Source organism: Nothoprocta perdicaria, unplaced genomic scaffold (genome assembly GCF_003342845.1).
Source record: "Nothoprocta perdicaria isolate Ctin4 unplaced genomic scaffold, notPer1 scaffold_33, whole genome shotgun sequence".
Lineage (NCBI taxonomy): Eukaryota > Metazoa > Chordata > Aves > Tinamiformes > Tinamidae > Nothoprocta > Nothoprocta perdicaria.
In genome coordinates, this window is record NW_020455566.1 from 233,686 (window position 1) to 260,009 (window position 26,324).

General features: G+C 46.8%; 1 long non-coding RNA gene across 1 annotated transcript; it reads right to left on the reverse strand.

Moving 5' to 3' along the window:
- Positions 1 to 648: 648 nt before the first annotated feature.
- LOC112950733 lies at positions 649 to 26,010 on the reverse strand. Its single transcript, XR_003250071.1, has 2 exons — positions 25,946 to 26,010; positions 649 to 1,364 (listed from the first exon to the last, which is right to left on the reverse strand). It is a non-coding gene; the product is annotated as an uncharacterized LOC112950733 (long non-coding RNA).
- Positions 26,011 to 26,324: the final 314 nt, after the last annotated feature.

Here is a 26,324-nt window from a genome sequence, read left to right on the forward strand (position 1 = left end):
ACACAGGACATTCTGAAGCATTTGCCAATGGCAGAACGTGAAGAGTAAAATATCACCCTGTTATTTATCTTCCCCCATTGCACAAGAGCATGGTGAGCACTGGAGACACAGCTATGGGCTCTGTTGATCTAAATGATTGTGAAACCACCAGTTTAATTCAAGGATTTATTTTTACAGATTTTATTCAATGAGAACATATCAAAAGCTAATATGCAGCCTGTCCCTTAGGCCACCTTGTCCTAGGGCAGAACGCTGTATAATTGGCCATTAGAGCATACTCAGAGGCTTCAATGTCACTGTTCTGAGCAGGAAAATACACAAGAAAATTGAAATGGAAGCAAGGGACAAAGTGCCCCTGAACCCGAGCTGGACTCTTCCTAGGAGGGAAAACAGCAACTTTGGACAGAGTCTAGAAATGGCCACAAAAGCTGAGGTTTGGGCAAGGAATGTTCAGTGCACTGGTTGGTCCCAGTCTGGGACACAGCAACAGGTACTGGAGAAATGGCTCTCCAAATAATGCCTCCAAATATGTTCAATTCAGAAGCTAAACGCCAATTATTCTATTAAATTGCACCTGGGTACAAAAGCAAGACATTATCCCTGTGTCTTCTGTCATCTGTAACAGACTCTGATCTTAGCTGAGAATCATGCTGCTATTTAAGCAGAACAAGAAGCAATTCATTTTCCCCGAGGTGCACTAAGTTCAGTGCAGAGGGATTAAAGGCATCAGAGCAATGGTGGTCAGCACCACGTGCACTAAATGTCAGCCTGACACCGCAGGAGCGCGGCTTAGATGACACATTTGCATCCTGCTTTTGATTGCAGAGGTCCTGCTGTCATTAATGGGGTTTGAAGTCACTTGATTCCACAGAAGAATTTAGGATTAAAAATAAAGTTGTCAACCCAGTGTCCTCAAGTCCTCTTGCTTGGTCGCTTCACAAGCCTGCAGCACAGCATAGGGAACAGCTGAAGTGATGACATCCTCTTAGCATGGTAGACATGGCAAAAATGATTACATGGTGATACCAAGAATATGCTCAATGTTTAGGTATCAAATGAAACATAATTTTGAAGAATATTTTCACCTTTAGAATAATGCATCATCTTTCCAAACTGCCACAAGCTCCTCTTATTAACACTCTTCAAAACTACTACAATTGAAATGATAATGAGTTCCTAAATTAATATTGCATCTTCCCATTTCAGTATTTGATGAACTGTATCAAAACTTCATTAAATCACTCCGTTTTGCCAGCTCCAGCTTATAACCAGGCAAGAGACACATCTGTCTTCCCTCGCGGTCCACACTCGAAGCCACGCACCAGCGCCGTGCTCACGACGGGCAAACCCCAGCACATGACGGACTACGTTAATGGGACAAATAACAGAGTTAATGGTGCGGTGCTCAAAATACAACAATGAGATTTGACTGCTGATAAATAAGGGGTGCAGAATTAGCTGACTAACAAGATAAGGCTTTGACAAGCAGCTAAGCCCTCGCCTTGTCTCTGCAGAACATGGGAGGCTCTCAGCCCCTTCCCGCTGTGCGAACACCTTGAGGTGCAGGAGACACTCCAGCTTCCAGCAGCTCCCACGCCAGGAATGTGGCTGGGAGAGGCATCAGAGCAGGGAGCCCCGCGCGGCCCCCCAGCTCTCGGCAGCAGCCCCAAGTTTGAGCGCAGCCCAGCTCAGGCAGCGAGCTCACTAGCGGGTCGGGGAAGTTAATTAGGAAGCCTTCTAGTTCTTCCAAAAGAATTCTTAAAACCCCGAGCTGCATAGGCCAGGCTCTGCTCTCTCCTTATGTTGTTGTTTACTGTCAAAGCTGACCATAATTAAGCTGCAAGTGCCAAGCCAGGATTATACCTATCCTTTAAGTTCCAATAGCCCCTTCAGCACCTGCTAATTCATTTAAATTCTCATTTCAAGGCAGACACTTCAAGTTTGGAACCTAATTACTTGGCCAAAGCCCAAGAGACCTTCCCATTTCAAGTGAACCAAGGGCTTCCAGTAGTTTGGCGTCTGGCTCAACAAGACAAGGCAGGTCAGATCCCAGGCTTCTCTTCAAACTCACTCTGATCTTGCCTGTGCTGTTGTTAATTCCCCTGTGCTGTCCTCCAGCCAGCGTTTCACCATGTCCAGTGCAGGACACAGCAGAGCTGAGCTCAGCTTTGCTCTGCAGGGTGTAGGTGACCCAGGAATCCAGGCAGAAAAACACAGATCAGTTTGTAGTAAGAACTAAAAACCTGATTTTAAAGAAGTTGCTGTGTAAGTTCATGTGATGGGACCGAGGCAAAATGGGACTGCAGAAAAGCTCATAACCAACAGACTCTGGGTCACACACAGTGGAAGCAGCTCCAGGATTCAAAGAGAGCCATTAGGAAAGATTTTACATGAGAAAGTGAACTAGAAAAAAAAATTAGAACAGAGGGAAAACACAATATGTAGAATCAGTAGCAGAAGAATCAGTTCCTCTAATAGCTGTAAGGTTCGCAAAAAGATTCAAAATCCAAATCCCATGGCTCCTTAACAGACAGAAAAATCCAGAGACACTTGGTGTGCCTTTCTCGAGCTTTAAATAATTTGTTTCAAGTCAATTACTGTGTGCTCCCTCCCCAGGCTGCAGCAAGCTTATCTTAATGGAAGTACCTGCATCATTCATCAGCGTGTGCTTCCCCAGCTGTGCCCAGCGCTGCCCTGGAGCAGGAGCCCCCTGCACACCCAGGAGCAAGAGGGAGCTCTGGCACCCAGCGCTGCAGGCCCCTTCCCAAGGCCAGGCCTTCTTAAACTGCCTCTAGAGACCTGACCCATTTCTTCTTAAACTGCTCTTAGAGACCTATGACCATGGGCTCCCCAGGCCCCAAAACAGAACTGCTTCCAGCAGACCAGCTGGGGCCTCCTTTACTCATCAACAGGGAATTTCAGGCCTTGCTTTTGACCATGCTCCCTATTTCTTAGATTCTTGAAGCTGGGAACAAACAGGAGCTTTTCTTTCCAGGATGAATTTACACTGTTAAAGCAAAACACTAGATCCTCTCTTAAAAACAAATAAGAAAGATATTTCACTTGCCCCTTAAGCTACTTCAGTTGTTCAATGAGAGTTATTTTTTTAAAACTGAAAGGACAAAAAAGAGGAAATATTAAAATACATGAAAGCCTTGGCTGAGATGCACATCTGGGGAGTGTGGCTGCAGCAATGTTACATAAAAAGGTTTAATGAGCTCTATGGGAAAAACAGACACACTCAGCAATTCAGCTGCAATGTATTTTGCCTCATATGCTCATTAAATGGGTTGCACTGGGACTTAAACTCATTTTGTGAGATATAAATCATAGCCAAATTCTCTGGGTTTTTCACCCATTTTGCACACATGACTCGATGGCCAGGGAAGTTGGTGGCTGATAGGATCTGTTATGTCAAAGCAGCCAAAGCAGTAAAGAGGGTTGTTCTTTAAACCCTTTCAAACACACTCTTTGCATCAGGACTTAAGTGCCCCAGAAAGCTCCGCTGCTCCTGCAGGATCCTGCACTGACTGTGCTCGACTTCATGTGTCTCCAGAGCAGCTGGGGACAGCGGGTGCTCGTGGTAGCCAGGCTGAAGGTGGGAGCCAACTCAAGGGATGAGCGGCCTTTTCCGCTCGGGTGCCTGGAGCAGCTGCTGCCAGGCAGCACATGAGCAGAACAAGCCCCACACACTGCAAACCTGCCAGGGCACACGTGGCACCTCCGCAAAGCCCCACGCAGGAGACACCTTCACCAATACAGACCCTTGGCAGGAACATGCTCATTTGAGGGCACCTGCTCTTATGTTTCAGTCCTGCAATGCTCAGATAAATGAGGAACTCGCCCAAGAGCCAGCTGCCCACTACACACAAGTAAAAGCTCTGCCTTTACACACAAGGCAGAGCTGCTCTGCACACAGAAGGTAGAAGCAAAGGTGCTTCCACACCATGGGCACGAGCGCTCAGCATCGCACACCAGCACCACTGCTCTGCCCAGCAGCTTCCATCTGCAAACCAGCAGCTCGTTTCCAAGCACGTTGGGAAGCACAAAAGAGGGACACAGGGACAAATGCACAGCACAAGTAGTCAGCATTTCTAATTTTAAGAAGGTACAGTTGTCAGCAGGACCTCTTCAGGGTGTGATTTGAGGATAAATGGATGGCAATTTTCCTCTAAGGTATCCAAATTACAGCTTTTACCCATCTAGGATAACATTACCCAGCTGTGCACACAGTTTGGTCAGTGGGCTGCCAGGGAACCCTCTATTTAAATGTTAATGCAGCTGGGTTTAACACTGGGACTGCTGCTGCGGTGGGCAGTGCTCAGGACATGTCACTTGGTCTGTCAAACCGCTGCCCCTCAGGGCCCTTCCCACCCCCAGGACACGGATATCTTAAACTGGGTGCAGAAGCCAGGGAGGAAGTTTGAGTGCTGAAAGGGGCTCAGGAAGGGCTGTCAGGAGACCCTGCCTTGTCTGGCCTCCCTCTCCCCTGCTCAAGTTGTCCCATGGGTGTCACTCCTGTCCTCACGGGGCACCACCTGAGCTACTCACACCCCCCATGCCAGCTCCTGGAAGGCTCTGCTCACACAGGCACAGGCAGTGGCCTCAGAGGCGATTCCCACAGCCCGGAGCTGGCGCAGCAGCACCGCGAGCTGCAGGGCTCCCAGGCAGCCAATATCAGCAGCGCTTGCTGCATGGGGCTGCTCGGGACCCCGCTGCAGAGCGGCACCGCGCCAGCCTTTGTTCCACCATGCATTACTCTCAACTGCTGAATAATTCAGCGTGCAGGATTAATGGCATATGCCAGTGAAGCATGTTCCATATGGAAGCGCAATTCCCTCTGCAGCAGCTTCCCCAATGGCACCTCTCCCAGCGCTGAGTGCAGGCAGCAATGCAAGCTGCTCTGCAGCAGCGCCCACAGGCTCGTGGTGCCCTCTGCCACCACAGGGCCTGTGGGCATGAGGAACCCCCCCTCTTGTCAACCACAAACCCCAAAAACGCAGAGTCCTGAAGGGCCGTGGTCAGACAGCAGCAAAGCTCTGGCCTCATCAACCCCGAATGTATTTAGCAAAGCACTGCATAAAGGCTGGCAGAAAATACACGTAGATAAATTATTCTCTTCAGCATGAGGGCATCTTATCTGCCACTTAGGCCCTAGATTGACAGTACACAAGGGCACAAGCTTAACTCTAAGCAAGTGCTTGATATGCCTGGGGGCTGAGAGCATCCTCAACTCTCTTCTGAAGGGGAGGCTTAAAATATTCAGGCCAATTGCAGAAGCTGTTGAAATCAGTAGAGGAAACACCACTCCTTTCAGCAGGTTTCAGGCCGGGTCACCCCTCTTTCCAGAGCCTCGAGCTGCACAGGAGCACTCGGCACAGACGCAGGGGCATTTGGAGCCACACACCAGCTGCTGATGCTTGCAGAGGCCCAGGCTCGAACACCAGGCTCCATCCTTCCCTCCCTGTGTTTCTGCAGCTCATCAGCATGTTCAGCACCCAGGACAAGCTGCTGTTGCTCCCTGGAGCTTCTCTGCCTTCCCATGGCTCCCCACACCAGTTACACTGTCTCATCCAGCAGCCCAGAATCCAGGAGCACTTAGACACACATGTCATCTTGTACAGTAGCATCCCAGGGAATTGCGGGCTCTGCTCACAGAAGCGAGGCAAAAACTGACTTGCTTTCCTGAGCTGTTTGCATTTGGAATTACAAGATCAAGTCAAATTTAATTAAGGTTCCTAATATCTGACTTTTTCAAATCAGTTATGTGGTGAATTCATGAGCAATTGTGCTTCGGTCTAATGTGCACTCATTTCTTTCTCTTCCGCTAAGCAGGGGGAGGCAGGAAAGCTGGATCACCCTTCTGCTGCCATCACAAAGACTAATACTCATTCCTGGGGCTGATGAATGGACTCTCATTAGCAAATGAGAAGGAAAATATCCCATCTTTCACACTGCCTACCTGGGATAAGAAGTTACACCTTTCATGTAAATATAGCAAGTTAAAGGTTTAAAGCTGCTGAGAAAAGACAACTCTACATTTCCAGGAGAAAACAAGTTTTCAGGTGAGAACGTTAATGCTTTGAGTGGTTGCAAAACAAGCAACCCAAGGAGGACTAGTCCAGAGCACAGGGGACATGAATTCAGCTCTGATTCTGACCTAGGTGGTAAATTAGCCCCAAGCCTCCTGGGACACCCGTAACTGCCCCAGCTGCCCAGGTTCCTGGTGAGCACCTCATGTTCTCCATACAGGCACACACATCTGGGTGGCTTCCTACCAGACCCCAAGGTGCTGAGCAGCAGCTGGAGCCATCTCGTGCTGGGGATGATTCTGGCCATTGGAGAAAAGAAAGGGACAAAGTCACAGCAGGCTGGATGCTCACGGGACACGTCCTTGACCCTGCCTGCCCGCACCAAGGCTCAGGAACCTGGCATCTTCCCCCAGCCTAATCAATAATAATTGAACAGAATGTGCTAACAGACCCAGCAGATAGAGACATCTCACTAAACTAACATGTACAGTGTAATCAACATTCATTAAGCCAATTTAGTCAAGTGATGACCTCAGCAGCTTTTACTTAATCATATACTTAAATGTCAAATCAATATGCAAATGTGGTACAAGTCTTTTCCAATTACATCCCATTAAAAACTCCGAAGTAAATATGCGGAGCGGGAGTCAAGCGCCGTCCAGTGAGCAGAAACACGAAGAGCTGGAGCGGTCGCTGTCCCCGCGGTGATCGGGGCCCTCATTGCACATCCTGCACTGGCCACGTGCGGGGCTGGTTCCCAGCTCCCACTCGCACCCATACCCATCACTTCACCCTGCCAGCCTCGCGCAGCCTTCTCCAAGACCCTCCCTGCCCCCTTCCCAGCAGGAAACTGCAGATAACTTCATTTGGGGGGCAGTCATTCGAACACTACAAGAAGATGAGAGGACATGGGTCCTCTCACTGCACGAGGACAGCCGGGTCAGGAGGCGCACAGTGCCCTGCTCCACACCGGGATTGCCTGTGGTTAATTTATCCGAGTTCCCATCAAAATCTCCCTTATGTGGGGAGTAAATCTGCTTTAATGTATCACACCTATTGCTAGCTCACAGAACTGAAAATCTCATTTCATGGGCTTCAGGTTTACCAGATTGCAATTCCACTGCAGAGAATTTCTTAAAGTAATACAAACTAATAATAAAATATTAGCTGGTAAAAGCAGCATTTTTTCTCCTGCTTCCCACTAGCAGAGGATGCTGTGAAGCAAGAGCAGGATCCCATCTCCATAGCATCACCTGGCCCTGATTTCAGGGGCAATGGGCAGGCACCTTCCATAGGTGCCCAAGGGGACTTGGGCACTTAGAGCATCTGCCCCAGTGAGAGCCGCAGGTTGTGACCAAGGTGAGATGCCCAAGGAGCTTGGACACCCTCTTCAAGGCTGCTGCAGATTGTTTGGGCCATAGGAGTGACAGTTTCCTTGATGGTTTCCAGTGGAAAAGGCAGGAGCGACTGCAGATGTACTGGTTTGTGTTAAGGAGAGCACTGAGCAAGAATTCTCCACTGCAAAGTCGGCATCCTGGTGCAAAGCAAGCACAGATTTGGTGATGCTGCCTTTACACTCCAATTCACAGAGAAGTGCTCTGATTAGGGGCTTTCAAAAGAGCTGTATTTTTACTGCAGGGCTGAAGGTCTCCAATGTATTTTATAGCTTGTGCCTGTTACCTGCACCAGAAGGATTTTGCCATTTGGAAATTAAGTACCTGATTTTTAGGAGTTAAATCTACCTAAAACTCTGCAGAAATGCAAGTGCCCTGAGCTCAGGGTGCTCACTCAGCCCTAGGGACATTCCCTAAACCCTGCTTAGGCAGTCCCAAGCCCTGGGGAACTTTGCTCACACTCCGTTTCAGAAAGGCTGATGTTCTGGCTCATTTTTATCCCATTTCCCCCCTCCTCCGCCAAAGCAAAGCAACCTAAAGAATCAAATTTATCAAACATTTCATCATGTGGAAAGCCTAGTGATGAAGCCTAAATTGCAATTGACTGAATTTTGAATTAAGCAATCAACTGATTAATTGCTTGACTTTTGTCTAATAAAACAAAATGTAAATGACACTGGCAGGAAAGTTACAATTCATTGCTGTAGTTTAGCTTCCTCCTGCATGGCATGGAAAGAAATGCTCCACTGGAATTACCAGATGAAGAGATGTATAAGACTGTCGCAAAATACCTAGCTCCCCCAGTCTGCTATTTTTCTTGCTGTATAGCATGTCACAAAACAGGAAATAAAAGGAAAATATATGCATGTGTATGTTTACAAACCAAGTGTTTTGTTTCCCTGCGCTAGGATAGTAAGTGCCAAGATACTCTGTCAATTCCAGCCTCCTCCATCAACATTAGCGCAGCTGCAGCCCACTGCATCTTTCAGATTGATTTTGCACTGATGAATGTGGGATTGTCAGATGAGTTAGTGCTCCCAAGCGCATTCATCACTCCTGAGGTCATCCCCAACTCATTTAAAATGCCTTTTAATATCTTCCTCTGCCCTGAGATGCCTCTGATGAATGGCCACTGGAAGAGGGAGTCTACCCTGCAGCATGTCAAGGCCACAAACATGAGGGCTGTCAAAATCAGCATTAAAACTTGCTCCATGTGCTGTTTTCCCCAAAATCCTTTAAATGGTGCTCTCTGCCTTGTGACATTAATCAGGGCTGGCACAGCAGGCTGAGCACGCACGGCAAGAGAAACTTCTCAAAAACAGAGACACCAACAGCCTCAAGGGCAGCACCAGCACCTTGTCCCCAGGGATACCTCTGTGCAGCCCACAGCCATCCCACGGGGCAGCCTCTACCCGGCCTCCACCGCACACTGGAGAGGCCTCCCTGCTCCAAATCCTGCCCCCGGGCAGGTCCCACAGCCGGCACAGCCCTTGGTCTCCACCTGGACTTTACAGCAATCCCAAACACTTGGCACTCCTGTCCTTGGGGACTGGTCCCCCTCTCCACGTCAAGCAGCAGTGGCTGCGGGTGCTGTACTCAGCACTGCTGTCCCTCCACTATGGCACGGAGGGGGCAAGGACAAAGCTTTGGAAAGGAATTAGCCACAGCCTTGGTTTCTGGGAAGACAGGATGCACGCTCCAGCATAGAGAGCACCCTGAACTCCATTCATTCCCACTCGGTCGCTTCCACTTGCCCCAGCACCCGCAGCCAGGTCCAGACACCAAGTGGGCACCTAGAGCCTCGCAGCACCAAGGAAACAGCCCTCGGTGTCTGCATTCCCTCCCTAACCCTGGCACTGCTCAAAGCTCCTGCGCTCACGTAGACAAGAGTTCCTGGCTCTCCAGCAGCCCTCCCAGTTCCAGCCGCTGGAGGAGCACGCTGCCTTTTGGCTAAACACATACATTTATTTTTAGCTGCTAAAAGCCATCACTTCTGTGCTTTTACTGACTCATAGCCCTGCAGTCCCGCTCCAATTTTTCCCCTCAAACAGTGACCTGGGAAACAGAAACCAGGGATACATCCGACTGCTCCAGCAATGCCCATTGTCAGAGCATCTCTTAGAGAGCCCCTGCCACGGCTGCAGCTACAGCTGGAGGGGAAAATACATGGTACCATTCCCATAATAAACAACAGTTCTAATTTTAGCAAATGAAAAAATAAATGGCTGCAGGCACATATAATCTACACATCAGCACAACAAGATGCTTAGTCAATAAAATAGTTCAACTAAGTGATCTCAGCATGTAATTCCATAAGGATTTTTTTCTTCCAGGGGAAAGTGCTATCATTTTCCATTTCTGTTTAATGAATCATGTGAATTATAGTAACATTACAAATGGTTTTCTTTTCAGCCTATTAGTTTGTTTCCGTAGGGTTCTAATGGAAGACATGCTTCATTTAGATCTTAGCTTGCCCCCAAGCCATAAAGAATAAATTGTATTATTATAAGGAGTTACCTTTTAAAATGATCTTATCAAAAAGTATTCTGCATTGTTGTTGAGGGGGTTATTACCATTTTAGACAAAATACTTCAAGCACTTAGCATTTTCTAAAAGAATATAAATTGCAGCAGAGACCCCAGGTCTGAGGCTGTCCAGGCATCCCCTGGGCATGGGAAGGAGCAGATTCTCCACAGCACTGCTCCGATGGCAACAAATTGGATGGTTCACAGGATCACAGGGCTCAGGGCCAAAGAAGAGCAGCCCCTTCCCTTGCATGCCACATACGGCAGGCACTGCACCCCTCAACCAGGGCACCCAGCACAGCCCAGCCTGCACGCAGCCAAGTGGAGCTTCCCTAAGAGCCTCCTGCCTGGAGCCAGACCCCAGAGACCCAGCCCTTCCCCAAGGTGCTTCTCAGGGGGTATGCCCCTTCCCACGTTTCAAGCATTTTGAGATTTCCTGCATTTTCAGTCTTTTCTGGACTGAACAAACCCAGTTTGACCTGTGCATGTGGATAAGCACTCTGGGTTAAGGAACTGCATTTTCTCATAATGGAGACCCTAATTAGGAACTAGAAGGCATCAGAGAAAACTTTAGGTAAGCTATCTTCAAGAAGTAGAAATAAAAATTCATGTGCTTGCTGAAAGCACCAGGATCATGCAGCTGTGCAATGCCACAGCTTGCTGCTTTTCAAGGATACAGCACCTTCCAAGTGATCCCAACATCCCATTTCACTACAACCTATGACCTCTTCACCTAACATATGCTCTGAATCAGACAATATTATATTCCAGGCAAGAACTTAAAAATATAGCAGTCATTTCCAGGGTGTATATATGGATGGGTGTTCCACTTCAAGACACTTGATTTAACAAGCTCCTGTCCAGGTCACTAACACCAAGAAGCCTCTATTTATTAAACAGCTTACACTAAAGTTTCTGGCATGAACAAAGCAGTGCATATTCATAGTCCTGCTGCTATTCACACATCACAGTCTGAACAGATGAACAGCAGCCTAAAGAGACTAGGCAACTCCATCACTGTGCTTCTCCTAATAAAAATGCAAATAAAATAGGAAATAATTTCTGCTAAATGAAAAAATAGAATAAATTAAGGTGCTGTCAAGTTTAATGGTTTTGCTTCTTCAGTGAAATAGCATGTGTTCCGTCAAATTGAGCAGTAATAGCACCCTCAGGCACAAGGGTCAGAACCTTCCAGCAAGGCACATGGAATCAAGCACTTGGCATGTGCACCTTGGCAGTGGCACTCTTAAATAAGAGGAAGGGAAGACACATTAATTATATCACTGCTGCAGTTCTGACACTGTATGGGGCACACTTCACTGGGTGCTTTCTTCAGCATACAGAAAATGTTCCTTTTTTAGAGAATGTGCATGCACATATACGTTTACAATACCTACATGTCTTGGAGTTGATGGATCTGGAATGGAAATAGTCTTTGAAAACTCTGCTCTGCAAATATTACCAAAAGGGTAAAAGCTGAACATCAGGTCAAGAATGCCACGAACTTGCCAAGAATCAGTGGTCACACTTCCTGCCTAGAGCTCTATTAGAAGTCCTCTACTTAGGAGGCCAAGAGGCTTCTATATCCCAGAGACTTTATCTTAAAAGCCAATTCAAAAAACACTAAATAAGTTTCCAAGTAAGGACAGGGTCTTACCATGCCTGAAATTCCCTTCTGAGAAGGATGGTGTGGGTTGCACCTGGATATCATGTCTTAGCTCCAACTCCCCTAGACCTCCACAGCTCATTACGCTCAGGTCCTGTCATTTTGAAAGGTAATGTCTGCAGAGAAAAAGCTACATTTAATGGAAATTTGAGCAGATTTACCTCAAAATGCAGGAAGATTTTCACCCATAGCAATAATGCTTTGGAAACTCCTGCCAAGGGAGGTTAAGGACTTGCCTGCAGAGCAGCAGGCAGCCCTCGCTTGCACTGCTCTAACCTGCACCCAGCTCAGGGAGCTGAAAACCACTCCACAGAGGGCAAAACACACAAAATTAATGATAGCAAATAAAAAAAACAGCAAATCAAAGTTAGAATTCAGACCACAATCAAAGATATTTTTCCTGTACTTATCTTCACACACAGCTCTGCCTACTGATGCCAGAGGCACAAATCTTTGTGGTGGCAGAACATGATGGGTTCATAATTGCAAAGCCTTCCCAAACACCAGGCTTTTAATTGTTTCTATATAAGCTCTGCCTAAGAGCTATTTTAATTTCAAGCAGCTGGTCTTAAAAACAGCAATAAGAAAACAACCCGCTATATAGGGTTCCACTGCAATGGCCCATTATTGATTGAGAAGAAATACAATCAAGTTGCTAAAAAAAATACATAGTGCCCCTGCATGAAAGTTTTGCTGGAGCCCAGGCCAGGGAGTCCTGATTCCTGTTCACTCTGCCAGCTGTTTTGCGCATTGCAGAGGACTGGGAAGAGCTGCTTAGAGCAGGTCAAACGCTCCTTTGGTTCCAGGTGCAGAACACAGGAACAGACCATGCAAAGGGCACATGAGCACACATGAACACAGCCTACATTTCAGCCCCTCCATATGGAGGCACCTGCAAGGTGCCTCCGCAGGCCAAGGCCACTAATATCCTTGCTTGTCAGCTATTTCCAGAGCTTTTACACGAGAGGCTTGGAGCAAGGACAAACAGCTGACGGCTGCACATGTGTGTCTGCTAGTGCTCTGCAATGCCTGAAAACTGCAGAGTCAGGGCACTGGAAGTGACCTCTGTACCAGAGCCCTGTTTCAGGGACAGTCACACAAACACTAGGTGCTTTCTGCAGGACACAGGCAGCGCAGATGGCAGGGCAAGCTCAAACAGGTGCTCAGCTTTCTCCACATAACACATGTGCAATTATCAGTCAGCACAATTCTCTAATCAGCTTAAAAAATTAATCTCATTGAGTGTCTCATGTACACTGTGATCCAAAGATTTCATCCAGCCTCAATAGCCCAGCTCTTGTCCCCGAGCACCCATACAAACCTGCACAGGACTAACTTTCAAAACACATTTAGAGGATTCTGCTTTCAACCCTCTAAGTAGCCTATTGAGGGCAATACCCAAGCACAATATTCCTATTTGGAAGAACCACACAACAACATTTCTGTGGCTGGCGATGGCTGCTCCTTCATCTATTACATTACAATAAATAATAAATGTTTTAAAAATTGCGCAGATAGGTATGTCTCCACCTGCAGAGGCCACCATGTTGCTGCTTCCACAGCAGCCAGAGCATCGTCCCCAGCAGCCACGGAGGCAGCAGCAGAGCAGGACGCAGGGCACACACAGGAGCCCCTGCACTCCCAGGCCCATGAGACTGGCCGAGCAGCCCTTTCCTTTACCAGGTCTAGCCTTGGCTTAGCCCTACCTGGCTTCAGCAGCTGCCAGAAGTCAAATTCACTACGGTTTCTCAACTGGAGCTACCTGCAAGACCCTTCTAGAGCCAGTTCTGCTTTCTTTTAGCAAATACCAAGATCTGGAGCATACATGAGAAAAAAAATACACCTAATTTTCACATCCTTTGGGTTTGGATTAACAGTTAAATAGCTGCCATTAACTATAGATAGAGGTCACGCAAGCTTAGAGGCCATTCTCTCCCTATTTTCAGCTCTGTTTTTCCCCCTGCTCCTGAGCCTCCCAACACGCAAACAGAAGCAGGAACATCTGCACCTTAGTGCTGTTAACACAGAGCCAAATATTTAACAGGACACCAGGCTGCAAGTCAAAACACCTCAGTCCCCCCTGGCCCTTCATGCCTGTCCTTCCAATTACCTCGTAATGAGCAGGATTGTGCTTCTGTTCGTAACTGCTGATGAATTCCTCGCTGTTGTAATAGCATGCATTATGCATTGCTCATTCACAAGCACACACAGCTGCACACAACTCCTGCCAGTGGAGCACACGGAGGGTTTCACAGTGCTCGTTAGGACCAAGGCACAAGTGCATGCGCAGCATTAGCCCCCGAGCAGACATGGCCAGCGCAGCACAAGTGTCACCGGCACCGTGGGAGCCAGTACCCGGTGGCACCACGGGCTGCAGGGCCACACGCAGCTCCCACCGGGTGCTTGGGGATGAAGGTTTCCTACGGTCAGGGTGCCAAGCTGCTCCAGAGGCCAGAGCGGCTGGGTGCCAAGCACGGCTGGAGCTCTCAGTGCAGTCTCAAGGCCCAACTCAAAGCGCCTGGTTCCCTTCCAGCTGCTGAAACAACTGCAGGAATCTATGTGCAGTCTGTGCGCGCAACTGCCCAGAGCCTGATCTTTAAGTGCAGATAGAGCAATTACTGCAGCAAAACGAGCACTGCAGTACATGGAGTACATGGAGTGCTCCAAAGCCGCCTCCCACCAGAGCTCCTCTGGTCAACACAAGGACCCTCTGCTCACACTTCCATGAGGAACGACCCTCCGCAGGCTGGATCATCTTTAATGCCGCCTGTTTGGGAGCAGCTGAATTAAACAATTTCATTTTCCATCGGTGTCCATGGGGCTTAGGAAGTGCAGCACAAAGCTCCCCATTGTATGCAAATTAAGAGCCAACACTGAAAAGCCAACTTGGATCCTGGAAATGGGGGAGCAGGAGGGAAATGAAAGAGCATGTGTAAAATATAGATAAGAAAGCAAATCCCAGCTGTCTTCCTTATCAGTCCTTCCTATTTCTCTGGCAAAAACATGTAATTTTGTGCCGTAATAGCAAAGGTTGGAGTGACTGCTGTCACATTTGAATGATACTGCTATGGTTTCCTTCTTTATATATGTATCTGAAATGGGAATCTGCTCTCTGGGTACCATTTGTTTTTCCAGCACTTGTCTTAGTCCCTCCTTTTCTGTAAAAGGCACCTTTTTTGAAGAGCACATCCAAGAAAGTGCCCTGCCTGTCCTCAGCCCTTCAGCAGCATCCTATCATTCATCCCTTCAGCGTGCTATAGCTTCTGCTCACAAACACACAGAAAAACTGAGGCCAAGACAGTGAGATTTACTCAGACCACAAGAAAGTTACAGCTGACAAAATTCCTTCTGCAAAGTACTGAAATACATATTCAGTTGCTTCATCAGCATAGGAGCAAACAGTATGCTTACAATAAACAGCCCAGACAGATTTTAGGTCAATAGCAGAAGTACAAATGATGTCAGAAGAAACAACTGGAGGCCTCAGTATTTGATGGATTAGAGTGGAATCCCCCTTCTCCTATGGGAGGCACCAGACCCAGAAGCTCCTCTTAAGTATTTAATAATTTGAGAACAAGGCAGACATGCAAACTGTCAGTTACCATCAAACTAAATTTCCCTTGAAAACCTGGTAAAGAATCTGTTCAAAGCACTCACACCTGCAGTCTTTAGCACATGCTTTATTCCCACTCAGCTCAAGAGCTTTATTTTTCTAATAATAAATGTTAGCCTTATATGTAGTATTACACATGAGCAAACTTTTGGGAACTAGAAACATATGGATTTCTATATATCAACAATTCTACAATGCAATTGCAAGTGTTGATTTATTCTTAATTTGAACCTTCAATCTTTACTTAATGTGCACGTAAGGATCTAACTTAATTCTGCATGCATTCAGTTGTTGGATTTTTGACTAAATAAATGTGGTAAATAGCTGTAGAAAAAAGATTAAGCAAAATAAATTCAGAGACTCATGAAATTAGAGGCATTCATTTTTTTCCTACCTAGAACTAGGGAAGTGAAGCTGCAGTTTAAGAGAAAACAGTTCTTAATTTCCTACCAACTTCCCCCATTTCGGCAATAAAAGCCACGGCAGCGAGGTTGCTGCACACACTGATCTGTCCTCAAGCCAGATGCACTGGAAGCAGCAGGTCCCCCCAAAGCCAGCAGCTCTGCCTTGATATTGCACCCTCCTTCTCCCAGAGGAAAATTCCCACCCAGCCCTGCTGCTCTTGGCTGACAGCACAAAATTGCAGCACACATTAAGAGATCTGATAAATATTTTTTGAAAATATAATTGAGGTTCAGCTGGAGCATGATTTTTTTTTACTCCTGCTATTTATCATAAAGCTTTAGTTCTGCAAACAAGAATGACTAAAGACAAGGGTCTACACGTTAGAGAAAAAGCACTACTCAGTTAAGGTTAGGTCCTTTGAGTAACCTATGCACACATTAAGTAGACATTGGAACTGCAAAAACATATAGAAGAAAATATTCCCATCTTGCTCTCTTCAGGCAAGGCACAAACTGAAGAAAAAAATAAGAAACATCTAATTTGTTCTTGTTACAATATTCTGGGGAATGACTGAGCCACAAGTTGGGATTTTTCAAATGTGTTACCCTGAAACAGGTTTTATGTCAACATGATTTCCCTCATCCATCCTGAGAATTCTGCCCTGAACATTTGTGACAACTAAAGCACCCAAAGTTGGGTCCCACGGTAAATAATCACTCATTTCACACTGTAGTTATTCAGCTCTCACACAAAGCCCTTCAGCTGGAAAAGAGAAACCACATTCCAAGCTGGCCATTTTCTAGCTACCTAGAGGTAATCAGAGCATATTAGTTTTTAAAATCTAAGACTTCATATTTAAATGTATTTTAGAAGTCTCATCTCTGATGCTGCAGAAACATAAAACTGCAGGACATAGTCCCTGCAGGTCGCACTGCCAGGGCACTGCATTTTATCTACTCTGTTATGTGGTTGCCACAGCTCTCTGTAGCCATGCACAACACCCGCTGTGCCAGCCTCTGTCAGCACCAACAACGGGCAAGCCTTAAACCAAAAGAATTTATAGCCTGGGTATACTAGTCACAGTGACATAGATGCAGAGCTAGTTCCATTTTAGCATTATCAGACTAGCTGGTGTTTAAGATTATATACTTTGCTTTCATCTGTATTTTTGCAGGTTTAAGTCCACATTGGAATGCAACAAGCACTTAAATTGCAGAAACATGTGGAGCTCTAATCAGAGGCTCCCTAACAAGGGACCACAAGTACCAACCAATGTTATTTTAAATCAAGGGTGCACATAAAAAATTCCTATATAACATCAGGTCAGAGCAGGCGTTGGGCTTGAATACTAAAAGCTTATCCCTCCCGCTGTATCTTTCTATTAAAACTAGTTTTCAACTGTGCAAACAAGATAGTAACAACACTCCACTACGCAGCAAATGCTAAATTCAAATCCCAGCTCCGTGCCTCATAAATTTTCATCTTGGCATCACTTCTTGTTCTTTTTTACAGCATTTTAAAAATGTAGGTTATCCTTTGCATTTTAAGCAGACATGATTGTATCAAATGCCTGAATTTTACAGCAGCTGAGATGTTCCCAAGTTTGATGAACTGATCTCAAGTGAGATAAATTATGTCAGTTGTCTGCTTTGTCAGTAAATCAAGAGTTGACATTTCCCTGATTTGTGAAGGTATAATGTTACAGTGAAGAGTATTCTCTTGGAAATCTATATAGTAAGGTTAGATTAATAAGCAGTTTAAAAGAAATGTCCCACTGTAATGGGCTTGGAACAGCCAAGCTCAATTCCAGTTCACTGGTATTTAAGATTTTTTTTTTTGAAACTTCAAAAATGCTGTATAAAACATTTAATGGAATATTCCATCCATGTGCTTCTTTGCTTTATAATAATTGACAACATTTACATATATTTCCATGTCCTATTATGCCATAAATTTGCATAGATCCAGATGAAATTGTTCAGATTTGAACATGGTGTTTCAGGAACTGCAGGAGCCAAGCGGCACCCTGACTCCCCTCAGCATCCCCCACAGGGACTCCTTTATCCCAGGCAACACTACTGGCCATTTCCACCCTCGGGAACATCAGAGCTGGGGATGATCCCTTTGGAGAGGGGCGCTTGCTCCGTGGCAAGGACTCCCTCCGAGAAGCAAGTCAGCCCCCGCATTTCAGCATCAGGGACGGTTTTCCCAGGATCCACACCATTCTGGGCACGGTTCCCCTGCACATCCCCGCACATTGACCCGAGGAGCCACCGCCGCGGGGCAGTGCCCGGCGCCGAAGGAGGGACTCAGCAGGTCCCCGTGGTGACGCTGCCCTTGCGCCGCAGCCACAGCGCTTCGCCCGCCCCACTGCTTTGGGCAGCTATTTTTATTACTTCAAAGTCATGCTTTAAAAGCACAGATGGCTCCCAAAAGCGAACAAAAGCAAGCCCTACTTGAGCCGGACTGAGAACATTTACATTAAAGTGTTGATTTTTTTTTAAAAAAATGTTCAAGTAATTTAGGATTGTGTTTTGATTTACATTAACTAAAATGTACTGGTTAGAGGCAGTCATAGATGCCATGAATTTAAATGTGACATTTGGCAAACACACAAACCATCTGGCCCCTGTAAAATGTATACAGGGCATCACAGACCCTTACTGGGAAAAGTGTTCATTGAATTACACTTTGATCATTTTTTTTTTTTCTTCTGGGACAAGTCATCACAAAATCTGATTAATTGGAGGGTTTTGCATTGCAAAAGTTACTGTCAATTGCCCAGTAGACAGTAAAATAAAGTTCCATGTGCGATTTCTAAAAGCCTTTTGCACACAGAGAGCGGATTTCCACAGAAGGTGCACTGAACCATCAGTGCCACGATGCAGTGCTCGTGTTCCGCCTGCAGGGACTGAGCCCGGAGTGCTGGCGACGGTGCCCGCGGTCCTGCCGGACACAGACGACCAGCAAGGCGCAGCCCCTTCAAGTGGAACGGGATGAGACAGAGCAGAAAGCAGCAGCTCGGAGACGCCTCCCATGGTCTCAGAGCTCGTCACTGAGATGCAAGCAGCACAGCCCGAAATCTCCTCATTCCTACTGAGCACATCAAGCTGTCTCCACAGCCTCAGGTCTCCTGTGATGTCAGGGCAGCGAGTACAGATGCACTGGAGGCAGCGCTGGGGAACACAGGGACAGGGCCTAAGAGCTGCCCAGGCAGCAAAGCTCTGCTCCGAGCAAGGGTTTTAATTCCTCAGGGGCAACATAGCAACAGGAGAAAAAGAAACAGATACTGGTAGAACACATCTCAAACACATTCAGCTCTTGCTACCTCCAGCACACGGCTTTTCCTGCATTAGCCATATAACCTTCATGGCAAGAGATGAGTTGAGACCCTCCCCCAGCAATAACCAGAGCCCTGAATCACTGTTCATGTTAGTTTTACCTCTGCAACCACCAGCCTGTATCCACAGATTGCAAATGTGAAAAATCCCTTATAGGCCATTAATCACAGCTATGGCTGAAACAGGCTTTTTCAGCCAATGAAGACTAATTAGGAAATACTTCCTTCCGCCAAAACCATCCCCATCTCTCTCCAAACAGTAAAAGACACCATGAGGAGGCCCAGCAGCCTCCTCCGTGCCTGCCCCCTCAGCCTGCACGGCTGCTCCCACCTGCAGCAGCTCCAGCAGCCCCAGCCCCATATCCACCATGGGGCCCAGCCCCACCGCAGCCCCTGCCTCCCTCAGGCCAGCACAGGATGGTCACACCGTCCTCACAAGAAATATATCCACATAAATACTGTGTTATGAAGTCAAACATTATTGAAAAGCATGAAATGCAGCTCAGAGGTGGTACCAGTAGCTTTCAGCTGGATCCTCCTTTGCAGTGGGGATATTTACACCACAACAGCGCTAGGGGCTGCACAAGTGGGCATGTTGTGCCAGGGTTTTTGTAAATGGAAGTGACTCCAAGCCTTGGAGTTGACACTTAAATCAGCAAGATAATAATTGTTTTTTACCAAAAGAATATGATAGCTCATACATGGAAAATAAGCTCCAACTGAGCAACATCCCAGAGAGAGTCTGCACCAGGTTCCCTCCCCAGTCCTCAAAGCTATTTCCACCCCACCTCAAGACCCAGAGCAGCCCAAAGGTAGCACCTGTGACCCTGGGATAGGCAGCTTTTAATTGCCATGTCACTTCCCAACAACATTTTGCATCCAAAAGGATCCAACCAGAACACCCAGGCGGCAGCTGCTGCATGGCTGCTGTGCCCCAAGCTGCCCCAGGGGAAGGGAGGGTCTCATCTTGCATTGGCCTCTTCCAAAGTTGCAAGGAACGTCATCGTCATTTTGGTCTATATTTGAGACCAAATTCAACTCTTCTAGCTTAATTAGCTAACCATAAATAAACATCATTTACAAGACCTAAACATTTAAAACACCCTGTTAAGCATCTGAAACATAAATGCTTTAATTATAGACTAGCTCAAGATTTAAACAACACTGGGATAAATGCTATAGAGCAGCTGCCTATGAATATTTTACAATGAGACTGCTCTGTTCTCCAGGTCCACGGAGACTACCAGGTTGGAAGAACACGTTCACTCTCCAAAATGCCTCCTCTTCCCCTGCACAGTGTGGCTGTCCAGCTACCGTGGGCAGCTCTGCTGCTGCTTGCAAAAAGCCTTTTCCTCAGTGAAGAGCCCACCTGGAGCAGAGACATTTGGGGCTGCCCTGCAGCTCTGCTAATTCTGTTCTCCTGTAAGGGAAGCACTTCTTCCTGCAGACCAGTGTACCAGAAAAAACAGAGCTTCACCCGGGATCGAATCTGTTTTCTGTTTCAGGCTAGTGCCACCCTGCAGGCTTTAATATCTCAAGAGTGAGGAAAAGAGGGCTTGCACTGCTGACATTTCTGCTTTAGCCTGAGTCGGTATAGTTTACTCTAAATGGAAGTACTCAAGGACTTTTGTCTTAAGTATCAGTATGATAGTCATGACTCCCTTATTTAAGATAAAATACATGAGCAAACAAACTGAAGTTTTCCAAGAAGCCAAAGCAGGGTAGCCAGTTCCACCTTCAGAGAAGCCACACTCCAGTCACCCAGCCTGCTGAAAGCACCTGCAATATTGATTGCACTTGAGCAGCTCCTTCCCAATGCCGATTACAGCTCTGCCCCCAACCCTCTGCATCACTGCACACAAACTGCTCAGCATTTTCCCTTGCATGAAGTAAACGCAAGTAATTCCTCTCACCCCCCCCTTTAGGTACTGTCCGGAATCTTCACTCCAACTAAAATGGGAGCAAACTATCCGTTCAAGAAATCAAGTTCTTACTGACTGCAGGAGGTGAAAGATACTTGAGCCTGTATCCAGATTTATTCTTTAACAATGATGAACATTTGATGCCTTGCAGGAATCGATCTCGCATTTACAAGTGCCCTAATCCACACCTTCTTTCTTTTCCAGAGACAAGGCTAGCTGACCAGGTAGTTCTCAGAAGTGTATTATTTTTATTGTCTTTTAGTATTACTCTATTTCCAGAAGGAGCTTTTCTGAGCAGCTCTTCATGGCTGAAAGTTCTGTTCAACTCAAGCATCCACATACTCAGATGATTACCTGAAGTCTCTCCAACTCACTTTGGGAAGAAAATCAAATTTGGAATTGTACTGGTACATCCTGTCTCTTGAAAGATCCAGTTCCACCTGGTTCTGGAAGAGCTTTAAAAGCCCAGAGCTTTCTGCAGAAATAGTCAGACAAATTGTGCTTTGATTCACATGAGTGCATGCTACCCACCTCAGGAGTTCTAGTGCAACTGTGTTCACAGCAATCCAAAAATCTCAGCGTCACAGCCAGAAAAAAAATTCCACATAGCTTGTTGCCAAAGCCAGTTTAGAATTTTATTTTTTGTCACACATTTAGCAGAATTTAAATGCTTTTCTCTTACAAAAAACCTGTTGTTTCCAGCACACGTATTTCTTCAGAAAGCCTCTCAAGTGTTTAAGAGCTGCAGCACATTGCATGCAGCTGACGAGGAGCCCTTGGGGGAAGGTACCACGTGCTGCTGAGCATGTGATGCACCCAGCCTGCCTTGGCCACCCTCGCATGTCAGAGCTGAGGGCCTCTAACGCAGAGATAAGGCTGGCAGCAGCCCAGTGCATCTCAGCCCGAGCACGCCGGCCAGCTCGAACATGGAGTAGCCGGAGCAGCACCGGAGCAGCCTCCGCAGCGCCCAGGTGCCCAGCACAGCCGGCAGCCCCTGCCTCTCCTGATTAACACTGCCACCTGCAAGCTTCTTTCACTGTTTTACACCAACATCAAGGGGATTTATACACAGAGCAAAGTATTATTAAGGAGAGATTTGAGTGGATTTTCCATAAATGAAAAGGCTTCAGCCATGGCTGCACGCAGAGACTCAAGGAGATCTCAACACCTTCTACACAGGACCCTCCAAATGACCAAATTTAACTGCTGAATGAAGTCAGTGCCAGGCAGCAGCCTCTTTGCAGCACTGCACATTCAAAGTTTCGTTTGTTCGTTGCCAGGAATGACACTTTGCTGTGGGTGCCCCTTGTCTCGCTGGATGGGCTGCAGCAAGGCCGGAACATCTGCAGTGAACTGTGAGAGCCTCTCTGTGGCTCGTCTCAGTCACTGAGCTGCCTGACAACAGCTCCCGGCCTCCGCTGCTCCCCCACCGCCCAGACACCTCTGCGACTGCCCAGGAGTTAAAATCCTGCAAGAGTTAAATACCTGCAATTTTGGCTCTTAGAGATTTGCACCTCCAGTGCTGGCCAAGACTGCTAGAGGCTGAGACCTAAAGGCTCAACAAAAGGTTTGAAAAGAAATTTGAACTCCCAAGTCTTAAAAATAATCAGTTCTCAACTTATGGCTGTGTGGGGAGGTCCTACTCATGTTTTTCCTTCAGATCTCAAACAGGTGCATTTGAAAATACCAGCCTAGGCACCACATAATTTGCTTTGTGAAGCAATCTGAAAGAAAGCAGAACTTTGGAAGAACTTCTATCAAATGTACATACTGCAATTCTTGCTATGACCTATTTCTCTGGCATTTTCATGTAAAGGTATTTATAGAACCTCTGTAGAAAGAACTGAAATTAGAAAAATTCTGTGAATAGAGCAGAACACACATTGTGGTTCATTTTATTATTTAAATGTGCTCCTTTCATTCTAAACAGAAAAATTAAATAAAGGGGGTAAAGAAATATTCTAGCATTCAGAATATTTCAGGAATGAATTCCATTCAGATCTGTCTGTATCTCAATATTCATGCATATAGAGGAAAAAGCATCAATTCTATCTAGCAAGCAGAGTTATTTCTAATACCTAAAATATGCCATTTGAATTCCAGAACAGATAATGAACAGCACAGGAGAAAAGGCCAGAAGAAAAACACCATAAGAAACTGAAAATAACTTTCAATGACTCGGATGTATTTTTCTTTCCAAGTTTGCTATATGTTGGTTCATTTGCTGGAGACATGGACACTTGCCCAATTTCCTGGAGTAGGTAAGTCAATGTAACCTATCAGCCATCTGTTCTAATTGGACATGCTGCCTGAAGAAACATTATAAATATGCAAAGAACTACAGAAAAAACCCTGATGGAAGAGCTGGGTAACAATAGCTTTAATTTTTCATTTGTTTATTTGATTTGCTGTAATGAATGAGGCACAGGAGCAACATCTGGAATAAGCAAAATGAGACAAATGAAACTTTAAAGCAAAATAAGTCTGTTTGAAACAAATCTGCACTTTTTTGATACCATTTTATCTTTTAAGGTGACACTTTGCTCAGTCATCTGCACCACCTTCTGCCACGAGGAGACAAAGGGGGTTCTGGTTTGGTTTATGCATTAGCCGCCAGCTAGAAGGGCCCTGCAGTTTGGGACACCAGAGCATTTCACAGCTCTGCCACTCGCAATCGAAGCATCTGATGCTGTCCTTGGAGCAAGCCAGAGGAATCACGGTCCTGAACGAACCCACGCATGCATCATATTTGCAAATCCAACACATTAGAAGTATTTTTCCTGTATCTTTGAAATTCACTTGTACCAAAGAGGTGCAACTGCAAGGCAAGGATGGACAGAGTCAAAACCCGTTTGAATAAAAGCCATCATAACCATAAGAGACGGGAAAAACAGGGTAGCTGATGATCAGCTTCCACTAAGGCTTTGTCAGAAAAGGGAACCAACAGCAGATCATACAAGGCCTTTAAAATAACTGAAATCTTAAGTGTTTTCATAGAATCAGCACAGAAAACCACCAGAATCAGGCACCAGCTTCCAAAAACTGCAAGCTGCCAAGAAATAGGCAGTGAGCATATGTATTCGCCCTCCAAAATCCATTCTGTAAAACCATACGTGCAGCAGAGCACAGGAGTCTCCTGGCAAGACCAAACCCAGCAGAGCACACAAAGAAAACAGGCTAAAACAAACAACGCTGCACCCTGTAAGTGCTCCGCAAAAGCATCCAGATGATCCTCTGATCACTGCTGCAAGACACTGCGCTTGAATTAAATGAGTTAAATTTTAATTTTGCCTGCATTTCGGCTGGTGAAAGGTGCCTTTGAAGAGCTGCCGGGCTCCTGACACACGGGCAGGAGGCTGGGGTGGCAAGGCACCAACTACATCCGCACAGCTCCTACCCCAACACCAAGAGCACAAATCTGCTTTAATGTCCCTTACTGCAGGCAGCAATCCTGAGGAGATAACAGCCATCTTCATCAAGGATTATGTAACCAATTACCACACTATCATCAATTGCTTTAATGTGCACATTCATACACAGCAATAAAAGCAAACATATAGCTTAAGTTCAATACCAGAAAATTTTACAATAGGATCCTTCACATTTATTTTAGCTAGTTTTGCCTTCAGCATCTGAAGTTCAGCACCACAAAGATCTGAAGCAGAGGGGAGGCACTTGGCACATTTAGAAAACGGGAGGCAATTCCTCGCCCAGCTGCAGATTCTGGTCTGTCAGTACCAGTCTGGCCTGCACACACCCTGTGCCCGCTGCCCTCACCTTCGAGTCCATGTTCGGGCCTGACAGCCTGTAACCTAAGCACTATTAAAATAACTATTATTAAGATTTTTATATTCCACCACAAAAGCGCTAGGAATCAGTTTAAGGAGTAGGTATCATTCTGCAATGCTAGTTATGAGGCATTAGCCTGACCATAAAGCAGAGGGGCCACCCCAAGCAACCCCTTCTTTCATTCATTTCTCACTTCAGGAGGACAACAGCTTGGCAGCAAGATGCCTCATATTGTCAGAAAAACCATCCCATCCTGCTCAAAGCTTGATTTCTTTGTCTGTGTTAGTTTTATGGGATGTTTAATGGAAGGTTTCAACAATGCCATCATCAAAAGAAAGAGGACAGAAATAGTGAAAAGAAAAAGAATAATTAAATTTTAAAAGGTTTTCTGAAAGAAAATGGTCTTATATCATTTTAACTGTTTTTAAAATCTAGCTGACTCCAGTGTTTCTTATGATGACTTCAGCAACTTGTAGTTTAATTTAAGAAAATGAAGAGAGCTGGGAAATACAATCCGTAGTAAAGCTACATAGACGATCCTATTTGAGGAGGAACAGCAGAACAGACGTTCTTGACTTCCAAGAAGGGTTTCACAGACCGCGCAATCCATACAGGGCCCAATGGCACCAATATCCAGCTGCACCAAGGGGGCACTGGTTCCTTGGGAAGCAGTACTGGGATGAGCTTTGCCAACCCAGCATCACCTTCCATTGACGTGAGCACACACTGCCCACACGTTCCCACGTTTGGCTCGCTGCAACACCCCACATCAGACACATGGCATGGCTTGGCCAGCAGTTACCCCCACACCCTGCCCCACCGGGGTACAGCCACAAGGGAACAACTGGGTTCACCCACACAGCTGCGGCGCTTCCCAAGGAGCAGCCCACAGGACACCGCATGCTGCTCCGGGTGCCCTACTCCGCACATGGATCAGATCACATTCCCACGCCCACCACTGGGAGCCCCATGAGGGCACCCCTGCCACAGCAGCAGGGCACCCCTCACCACGGGGAGCCCCGCACCGCACACCGCTCTGCAGCACCCACACCCTTGGCACCCACAACAGAGACACCAACCCAACAGCACCCGGCCCCCAAGGACAGGCATCACAAACTCGGCACCCCCCAATCACAAGCAGGGCACCACCTCATGGACAAGCTCATGATGACCAAACCCAACAGGCTTCAGGCACATATCCCACAAGTTCCACACGCCACCACCCCTCAGCACGAAGCACGCACAGCGCAAGGCCCTACCTTGGGAAGTCCTCTCCTCAGGGCACACTGCACGCCGTCCAGATGGTCCATGTCCTCATGGCCAGGGCAACCCTACGGCAGGCACATGGCCATTAACACCCCTGCATGCCTCAGGACAGGGGCAGCCCTGCACACAGTCTCCTCACTGCAGCCCTCCAGGCAGCTCTGCTCAGGACAGCCCAGTCCTGACTCCTGATCCATGTCCCTCACCCTGCACCAGACACCTCACAGCACCCACACCACTCCAGATTGAGAGAGCCCTAGGCTGCAGGCAGGGCTCTTATAGCATCTGCGGGCAGGACCAGGTGCTGCTCGTGAGGCCGCTCATGGGGTCTCCCAGGTGCTGCTCATGAGGCTGCTGGTCTGGCCTGCGGCTCTG